Raw genomic sequence first — 11273 nt, forward strand, 5'->3', positions numbered from 1 at the left:
GTGTTGGTTCAATCCCAATCTAAATTAAATAAATCAAATATTAATATATAATAATAATAATAAAATAATCATAACATCTTTTACTATTTAGGATAGATAGCCCACCATTTTAACTCCTTAATAAATTACATCCTTAATTAAACTAATATATATATATATATATATATATATATATATATATATATATATATTCATGATTATAGTATTTGTAGGTCTCCTCATCACATATCTCTAGTTTTATTTTTTATTAAAATTATACTTAGTTATTCATGAAATATATTGTTAATCCACTTATCCATCTCAGTACCCAAGTCAAGTCATGTATTTTTTTATATATTTTTACTATTTAATATCGCTATTCATTCAATAATCAAATTTTAATTTTATAGTGATTTAAATATGTGTGTGTGTGTTGTTAGGATCAAGAGCACTAAGAGGGGGGGGTGAATTAGTGCAGCGGAAATCTTATAATAAATTAAAAACCAAAAGCTGCGTTCGTTCAAAAACTATTATGATGCAAAAGCAAATTCTCAGTTTGTATCTAAGTGCAGTTTGCAGATTGCGTCTAAGCGCAGTTTTGCGTCTTAAGCGCAGATTGCGTCTAAGCGCAGTTTTACGTCTAAACGCAGTTTTACGTCTAAACGTAGTTTTACGTCTAAACGCAGATTTACGTCTAAATGCAGTTTTACGTCTAAACGTAGTTTTACGTCTAAACGCAGATTTACGTCTAAACGCAGTTTTACGTCTAAACGCAGTTTTACGTCTAAACGCAGTTTTACGTCTAAACGCAGATTTACGTCTAAACGCAGTTAGACGCAGATTTACGTCTAAACTTTGAAACTCGTTTGTATACTCGCAGAAGGCAGTATGCAGTTCAAACCAAGACGTAAACGTGAACTGAAATCTGATGATTGAGCGAAGAAAGCCGATTTACGTCTGAATGCAGTTTTACGTCTAAATGTTGAAACTCGTTCGTAAAATCGTAGAGGACAGATTGCAGTTATTAATAGGATTAAAATGTAAGCGTAAACTGCAAGGAAGCTCGTTCGTAAAAGCACGGAAAACAGATCTGCAGAATCAAACGTAAACGTAAACTGTAATGTATGAAAATACGAGTTTACGTCTGAATGCAGATTTGGAAGAACAGCACTTAGAACTTGTTCGTGAAAGCGCAGAGAGCAGTAGTGATGAGGGAGGTTTGCAGTAATGATAAAGTGCTCGAAAATAAACGCAAACCAGAGATTTAGAGTGGTTCGGTCAGCCTTGACCTACTCCACTTTTGGCTTCCTCCACCGATGAGGTTGCCGACGTCAACTAGGTGCCTTCCTTCAATGGGCGAAGGCCAAACTTCCCTCTTACAGTTTCTCTCCTTTTGACAGGCTTAGGAGACAACCTTTACAGACCTTTCTCTCCTCACTTTACAGTTGAAAACTTGAAGAACAGAAGGAGGAGACTCAAGGGCTTTACAACACTTTTGAGCTCTTTAGAATCACAGAAAAGATCACAATTTCGGTATAGGTCTGTGTCTTTTCAGTGCTGAATGGGTGGGGTATTTATAGGCCCCAACCCAATTCAAAATTCGAGCTCAAAACGATCAAATCGATCAAATCCCAGAATTCTGGGATCAGGCGGTTGCACCTCTCGACTGGAGAGGTGGCACCGCCTGGCAGAGCTCGAAGACTGAGCTCTGCCGATTGCTTCTTCTCTGCCAGAGCTCGAAGACTGAGCTCGATGGTTGCATCACCTGGCAGAGCTCGAAGACTGAGCTTGGTGGTTGCATCACCTGGCAGAGCTCGAAATCTGAGCTCGGTGGTTGCATCACTTGGCAGAGCTCCAAACTGAGCTCAAGCTGATGCACCATTCTGCCATAGCTCGAAGACTGAGCTTGGTGAATGCATCACCTGGCAAAGCTCGAGACTGAGCTCAGGCTGATGCACCACTCTGCCAGAGCTCGAAGACTGAGCTCTGTGGTTGCATCGCCTGGCAGAGCTCGGAACTTGAGCTCTGGCGGTGCAACCTCTTGGCTGGAGCGGTTGCACCTCCCAGCCTTGCAACCCTGGCGGTTGCACCTCCTGGCTGGGGCGGTTGCACCTCTCAACCCCACAGCCCAGGCGGTTGCACCTCCTGGCTGGGGCGGTTGCACCTCTCAACCCCACAGCCCAGGCGGTTGCACCTCCTGGCTGGGGCGGTTGCACCTCCTGGTGCAATCAGGGTCCGAATGGTTCACTCCATTCGACCCACTTTGAATCTTTTCAGGGGCCCAATTGCCCCAAGATTAAGCTAATGGGATCACCTCCCATTTTCATGCTTAATCATCGTGCTAACTACGATTATCTCTAAGACAACTTCTGCAGCTTTGCACCGATGCGTCAATCGCTTCTTCCGGCGAGTTTCCGGCCAACTTCCGTCGATCAACCGATAACCCTCGGTGATCCTTCTGCGGACATCCGGCATACTCCTGGACTTTGCGACGATCCACTTGGCGAGTTCCGACGAGCTTCGCTTGGCAAGCTTCTGGACTTCTCGGATCTGTTCTCTCTGAACCTCCGACGACCGTCCGAACTTCCGTCGAACTCTCGAACTCCCAACGTGATCATGATCTTGACTCCGGCGCAACTCCTGCTGCTTGTCTTACTCTCATCGTAGTTAATCCTGCACACTTATCTCAACACATAGATTAAATAACAAATGACAATTGACTTCATCATCAAAATCCGAGATTCAACAATCTCCCCCTTTTTGATGATGACAATCAATTGATAAAGGAGTTATCCTTAACTCCCCCTATCTATATGCCATAGTTGAGATAAGTCAACCTTGAATTCAAGACCTAAGAATTCAAGTGACGTATTGATAAGTTAGATCAGTTAAACTTATCAATGCTCCCATCATGATGCCTATCATGATGTGTCTCTTCACGAATTATGTCAAGGCATGACATACATCATCAAGTTTGTATGATAGTGTTTGTAACCATTCATCATGCAATCATATAAAGCAACGAAGGACTTTTTACATGATGCTTACATTTGAGATTTGCTAGTAAGTTTGCATTTTCTTCACAATATCAAATCAAGATATGATGCAAACTATAGTACATGTTCACATATCTCTTGGTGATGCAAGGATGGCATAACATTGTTTATAGCATCACTCAAGTATTTGTAACTATGACATAGATATGATTATGGCAGTTCAGCTATGACATAGTACATGTTCACATATCTCTTGGTGATGCAAGGATGGCATAACATTGTTTATAGCATCACTCAAGTATTTGTAACTATGACATAGATATGATTATGGCAGTTCAGCTATGACATAGTGTATATCAATTCATATTTTTCTCCCCCTTTGTCATCAACAAAAAGCATGATAGCATTATCGAGCATATAAAGGAAGTCATGACACATATATCTCTTTATTGTTTTTGCTTTGACGGAGGAAAGTCATTTTCCAACGAGTTTTCATAAGAGTGTACGGGAACATCCCATTTTTAGCATACAACCCGAAAAATGAACTTTTTACATGCATTTGGTTAAAAATATTTGTCACATAATTTGCAACATGTTATTTGATCAAGCGTTGTCAAGGCATGTAATAGTAATAACATCCGAAAAATAATTTTGATGTAGTAACACAATTATTTCAAGTGCAGCATTATATCATATTGCATAGCAGGATTTTTATTTCAGCAAGTGTAGCATTGCATCACATGGTAAGATATCAGTTCGTATGATGCAAATTTTTGTTTGATACATGGCATGATAGCAATCATATTAGCAATAGCAACCATATCAATGTCATACTGCTGACTTATCAACTTACATTGGTATGTTGCTTCATATTTTCAAGGCATAGGTTTTTAAACCTTTTTAGTTTCAGTGCAAAAACCGAGATAAACAACAAGAGATGTTTGCAAATATGCTTACACAGACAAAGATAACCATATCAGGGTAACATATGTACAGCATATCAGGTAATCATAAAGACAAAGTCCTTCATGAATAACATAAGGAGTTTACAACATGTCATATCAAAAACATCAGATGTTTATACAAGCTTATTCATGAGGTGGAAGACTAAAGTGCCTAAATAAAGAGTCAAATTGTCGATGGATTTGTTGTAGCTCGGTTAGGATTTGATCTTGTCGAAGTTCAAGCCGTTCTTGTCGTTGCTCAAATTGGTCCATCCGAATCCCGATATCTTCGATGGATGATGTGTGAGTTTGCTCAACCGGATGTGTTTCCTCAAAGGGACAGATCGGAGGAGAGTGGGTACTCCTAAAGACTGGGGTTTCCGGCTCTGGTTCAGGTTCAGGCTGAGGGGGGTCAGTTCTTCTAGGCATTCTAACCCAGTTACCGTTTCTATAGTGACATCTTAGTCGGTGAAGTAGATTTTTGTTTATTATGCTGTATCTATCTGATTTCATTACTTCTTCTTCTAGTGGTATTTGAATGTCGTAAGCTTTCATTATTCTAGTAATAATTCCACCATATGGGAGCATCATATCTTTCGTAGATAATTCCAACATGTTTTGTTGGATCAGATAGCCAAGACAAATGTCACGTTCTTTCATGATTAGGTACATAATTCCTAATTCCAATTGACTCACTTCATCATGATGATATTGCTTAGGAAGAATTATACTAGTCATGATATGATGAAGTATCTTAGTGTTAAAAGGCATTAGATGTTCACAACTTTTAGGAATAGATTCTATGTTAGGATTGGCAAGGATTGTTCCTAAGGCGTCAACGTAAGATGTTCCAATAGTATTTTCATCCCATGATCCTTTAAAGTAAAGTCCTATGCTTTTCATGGGGATACCTATTATATCACAAATGAATCTATCAGTGATTGAAATGTGTTGTCCTAAGAGATAGGTTGATATCCTTTCTTCATCATCTTTTTGCATGTTGTTGTAAAACAATCGAACTAGTCTAGGATAAATGGGTTCGTTGATCTGCAAAATGGGAAGTAGATTTAGGTTTGCAAACCAATGGATAGTCTCTACATCTCTTAGTTCATTCAGATCTACATATTTTCCCTTATTGATGCTTCTTAGTTCGAAGGAGAGAAATTTTTCAGCATGGTTTTTGGAATCAAAAAGAGTGAGATCAAACTCTTCTACTACTCTCCTCTTTCCCTTGTCCCTTGAGGATCTTCTAGATCCCATTACTACTGCTGTTTTAAAGGGATGATGATGAGCTTAAGAAAATGAAGAACAAAACAGAATTTAAGAGCTTCTTAGAGAATACCTTTGTGAAATCTTCAAGAGAAGGAAGGATTCTTGATGTTTTGCTCCGAAATGGGAGGTATTTGGAAGGCTTAGAGGAGTGAAGTGGGAATGGAGGAGTCTTGGAAGAGTAGAGGAGGAAATGGGGGTGAGTTGGGGTCGGTTCCTTAGCCGGCCCTAGCGTGATTTTAAGGGGGCAGAGCTGCTGGCGGTTGCACCTCTGGCTGGAGCGGTGCAACCTCTGGCAACCCGTGAAGGCTGGAGGTGCAACCGCCAGCTGGAGAGGTGCCACCGCCTGCAGCAGGTGAGTACTTAGGATGATTTGATTTGGGAGAATTTGCCTTGAGGAGAGTTTCAGAGCAATTGATGTTTGTTACATGATTTCGTACGAGTTTTTATTTAAGGAAGAAGCTCTTTGTAAGATAGATCTTTTAACGTGCATACGAATGTTTGTTTGGTGTTCCTTTTAAGATCATGACATGTTTAGTTTCTACAAGAATTAATTCGTAGATGAACAGGTTTTGAAGATCGGGGGGGTATGTGAATTTGGATATCATAAGTTTCTAATTGTATCGTATTTGTGATTTCATAGCTTCCACTTGTTACTTAAGCGTTGCGAGTTCCTTTTTGATTCTTGGTTTGAGAGTTAAGGAGCAGAACATTATTTCTTGCTCCGGCCTAGACTTTTAATGTTTTTATAGGAACGGATGATTTTTAGGAACCCATTTGCTTTTGGGTGCCTCATAAATAGATCTACATTTTCTATCATGTTGCATAGAGTTTATCATGGTTCCTTTAGGAACCCAAATTAATTTGTTTGGACTTATTTTCTTGAATGGACAACAATGTGTCTTGTGTCCAGATTTGCAACAAAAGTTGCACTTGGTTTGGTGTTGAACGTGTAAGATGGGGCCTTTTACAAAGGTAGTTGGATTTTGGTGAGGACTCCTCACAAATCCAATCCCACTTCTTTTGGGAGCATGACCCTTGTTTGTAAGGATCATGTTTAATGACTTGCTGCCAACCTCGAATTTCTTCAAGGTGTCCTTAAGCAGCAAGTTTTCTTTTTGTATAGTTTCTAAATCATGACATTTGATACATGAGTTTAAACTATCATGATGTTCGACTTTTAACTTATCAAACTCACAAGTAAGATTATCATGTACCCTTTTTAGCAACTTGTATTTTCTATTTATAACTTTGCATTCATCAAATAAATCATGGAAGGCATTTAATAATTCATCGAAAGATAAATCAGCATCTAATAAATCCGTTACCTCCTCTTCGATGGCCATAAAGGCGTAATGAGCAACTTGCTCGGTGTTGGATTCTTCTTCCTCGGATGCGCTCGAATCATCCCATGTTGCTTGGAGCGCCTTCTTCTTTGTTGTTCTTTTCTTGACTTGGGGACAATCACTTTTGTAGTGTCCCGGCTTTTTACACTCGTAGCAGATTACTTGATCCTTCTTTGATTCAAGTTTATTTTTCACATCGTTTTTAAACTTGTTTCTTTTGAAGAATTTCTTAAACTTTCTTGTCAAAAGTGCCAGGTCATCGTCACAATCCTCATCACTTGAGATTTCTCTCAAGTGGCATTCAGAAGTTTTAAGTGCCATATCCTTCCTGTTCTTTGGAAGGATGTCTTCTTGCTCTTCATGAGCTTTGCAGGTCATTTCGTAGGTCATTAATGACCCGATTAGTTCTTCAAGAGGGAAATTTTGCAGATCTTTTGCCTCTTGAATGGCGGTGACTTTAGGATCCCAACTCTTAGGAAGGGATCTTAGTATCTTATTAACAAGCTCAAAATCCGAGAAGCTCTTTCCGAGACCTTTTAAACCGTTGACGACATCCGTGAAACGGGTAAACATGTCGCCAATGGTTTCACTCGGTTTCATTCGAAAAAGTTCAAAAGAATGCAGCAACAGATTGATTTTTGACTCTTTCACTCTACTTGTGCCCTCGTGGGTCACTTCAAGTGTGTGCCAAATATCAAAAGCAGTTTCGCAAGTTGAAACACGATTAAATTCGTTTTTATCTAGTGCGCAAAATAAGGCATTCATAGCCTTTGCATTAAGAGCGAAAGCCTTCTTTTCCAAATCGTTCCAATCGATCATTGGAAGAGAAGATTTTGAAAATCCACTTTCAACAAGGTTCCATAGTTCAAAATCCATAGAAATAAGAAAGATCCTCATTCGGGTCTTCCAGTAAGTGTAGTCCGTTCCACTGAACATGGGTGGACGTGTAATCGAATGCCCCTCTTGGTTTCCGGCGTATGCCATCTCTCTTGGGTTTTAATCCTTTAGAGAGTTAACCGAGCTCTGATACCAATTGTTAGGATCAAGAGCACTAAGAGGGGGGGGTGAATTAGTGCAGCGGAAATCTTATAATAAATTAAAAACCAAAAGCTGCGTTCGTTCAAAAACTATTATGATGCAAAAGCAAATTCTCAGTTTGTATCTAAGTGCAGTTTGCAGATTGCGTCTAAGCGCAGTTTTGCGTCTTAAGCGCAGATTGCGTCTAAGCGCAGTTTTACGTCTAAACGCAGTTTTACGTCTAAACGTAGTTTTACGTCTAAACGCAGATTTACGTCTAAACGCAGTTTTACGTCTAAACGTAGTTTTACGTCTAAACGCAGATTTACGTCTAAACGCAGTTTTACGTCTAAACGCAGTTTTACGTCTAAACGCAGTTTTACGTCTAAACGCAGTTTTACGTCTAAACGCAGATTTACGTCTAAACGCAGTTAGACGCAGATTTACGTCTAAACTTTGAAACTCGTTTGTATACTCGCAGAAGGCAGTATGCAGTTCAAACCAAGACGTAAACGTGAACTGAAATCTGATGATTGAGCGAAGAAAGCCGATTTACGTCTGAATGCAGTTTTACGTCTAAATGTTGAAACTCGTTCGTAAAATCGTAGAGGACAGATTGCAGTTATTAATAGGATTAAAATGTAAGCGTAAACTGCAAGGAAACTCGTTCGTAAAAGCACGGAAAACAGATCTGCAGAATCAAACGTAAACGTAAACTGTAATGTATGAAAATACGAGTTTACGTCTGAATGCAGATTTGGAAGAACAGCACTTAGAACTTGTTCGTGAAAGCGCAGAGAGCAGTAGTGATGAGGGAGGTTTGCAGTAATGATAAAGTGCTCGAAAATAAACGCAAACCAGAGATTTAGAGTGGTTCGGTCAGCCTTGACCTACTCCACTTTTGGCTTCCTCCACCGATGAGGTTGCCGACGTCAACTAGGTGCCTTCCTTCAATGGGCGAAGGCCAAACTTCCCTCTTACAGTTTCTCTCCTTTTGACAGGCTTAGGAGACAACCTTTACAGACCTTTCTCTCCTCACTTTACAGTTGAAAACTTGAAGAACAGAAGGAGGAGACTCAAGGGCTTTACAACACTTTTGAGCTCTTTAGAATCACAGAAAAGATCACAATTTCGGTATAGGTCTGTGTCTTTTCAGTGCTGAATGGGTGGGGTATTTATAGGCCCCAACCCAATTCAAAATTCGAGCTCAAAACGATCAAATCGATCAAATCCCAGAATTCTGGGATCAGGCGGTTGCACCTCTCGACTGGAGAGGTGGCACCGCCTGGCAGAGCTCGAAGACTGAGCTCTGCCGATTGCTTCTTCTCTGCCAGAGCTCGAAGACTGAGCTCGATGGTTGCATCACCTGGCAGAGCTCGAAGACTGAGCTTGGTGGTTGCATCACCTGGCAGAGCTTGAAATCTGAGCTCGGTGGTTGCATCACTTGGCAGAGCTCCAAACTGAGCTCAAGCTGATGCACCATTCTGCCATAGCTCGAAGACTGAGCTTGGTGAATGCATCACCTGGCAAAGCTCGAGACTGAGCTCAGGCTGATGCACCACTCTGCCAGAGCTCGAAGACTGAGCTCTGTGGTTGCATCGCCTGGCAGAGCTCGGAACTTGAGCTCTGGCGGTGCAACCTCTTGGCTGGAGCGGTTGCACCTCCCAGCCTTGCAACCCTGGCGGTTGCACCTCCTGGCTGGGGCGGTTGCACCTCTCAACCCCACAGCCCAGGCGGTTGCACCTCCTGGCTGGGGCGGTTGCACCTCTCAACCCCACAGCCCAGGCGGTTGCACCTCCTGGCTGGGGCGGTTGCACCTCTCAACCCCACAGCCCAGGCGGTTGCACCTCCTGGCTGGGGCGGTTGCACCTCCTGGTGCAATCAGGGTCCGAATGGTTCACTCCATTCGACCCACTTTGAATCTTTTCAGGGGCCCAATTGCCCCAAGATTAAGCTAATGGGATCACCTCCCATTTTCATGCTTAATCATCGTGCTAACTACGATTATCTCTAAGACAACTTCTGCAGCTTTGCACCGATGCGTCAATCGCTTCTTCCGGCGAGTTTCCGGCCAACTTCCGTCGATCAACCGATAACCCTCGGTGATCCTTCTGCGGACATCCGGCATACTCCTGGACTTTGCGACGATCCACTTGGCGAGTTTCGACGAGCTTCGCTTGGCAAGCTTCTGGACTTCTCGGATCTGTTCTCTCTGAACCTCCGACGACCGTCCGAACTTCCGTCGAACTCTCGAACTCCCAACGTGATCATGATCTTGACTCCGGCGCAACTCCTGCTGCTTGTCTTACTCTCATCGTAGTTAATCCTGCACACTTATCTCAACACATAGATTAGATAACAAATGACAATTGACTTCATCATCAAAATCCGAGATTCAACATGTGTTACACCTAATAAATTGTGATAGTAAATGTGTGGAGAAAGGGGAACTTTAATGTTTTTCTTATGCTATATGCAAGTAGATTAAGATGAATTGATTGAGACCTAATTGTTAGGATGATTTCTTTATTTTTCTTTTTTATGATGCATAAAGCAATGAGAGATTTTTAAGGATCATCAAGAAAGTTATTGGGTTCTCACGTTAAATTAAGCTTAGAAAATCACGTGGCGCCAAGATTTGTGTGTTTCATCATGGGGTGTAACATCCGTTGAATATTTGGCGTCTTAATTGTATCGATCGTTCGGTACATATCGATGTTTGTGGTATCACATCATCTTCTCTCTCTCTCTCTTTTGGGTCGATTGATTGTGATTGATGCCGATTCCAATCTCATGTATTTATGTTGTCACCAAACTCATTGTCTAGTTAAAATATCTTAGAAGAATTTGATGCATATCACCGTCCATTTTCTTGGATAAGATAGAGTTTGATGTACTCAACTTCAATGAGATAATGGGACTATGACGACGATACTTAATTCTCTCAAAAAAAATAATTTATCATATCTGACAAAATTGGTGTTAATTGTTACCAAGAAACTTATTATACATCATATTATGAAGTAGAAAATATTATATTTTCACATCATTTCGAGTCACTTTTTGAAATTTAGCTCTGGTTGGATCTTCTATCGATAGTACATCTTAGGTGATGTTATCGATTGAGATCGTTGTTGCTTGTGTAGTTTATTCTCTCGAAAGAATATTATGTTAATAATATGTTTACTTTCATTATGAATAATATCTTAAAAAAATAGACTCGTAACATCATTTAATTTATTTTACCATAAGTTTGATTCAATCAACTTACGAGGAGAGAGTAACGTGAGAGAATAAGAACAATTCAATAGAAGATAAGATTTCTCCAACTATATGATGAAATCTCTCTATTTTGTTGAGGAAAATTCTTTATTCTTTTAAGGAAAATCCTTCCTCATAATCTATATAAATAGGAGAGGGACATGTTAATGTATTTAAGCTTTTTTACTTCTTTAATAAAACTTCTTTAATAATTATTCTTATCTTCTATTATTTTCATTACATACCAACTAAAATAGTGACATGTGACAACACTTATGCTCTCATAAACCAATTGAGCATATCTCACACTATCAAAGTTGGTATTAAATATTACAATCCAACTTATCATATTTTATTTTTCGAAATTAAAACATATATATATATATATATATTAATTGAAATGATACGAGTGATATATATTGATTTGATAAATTAATTGAAATATGAATCCTCTTATATCC

Source organism: Musa acuminata, chromosome BXJ2-8 (assembly GCF_036884655.1).
Source record: "Musa acuminata AAA Group cultivar baxijiao chromosome BXJ2-8, Cavendish_Baxijiao_AAA, whole genome shotgun sequence".
Classification (NCBI taxonomy): Eukaryota; Viridiplantae; Streptophyta; class Magnoliopsida; order Zingiberales; family Musaceae; genus Musa; species Musa acuminata.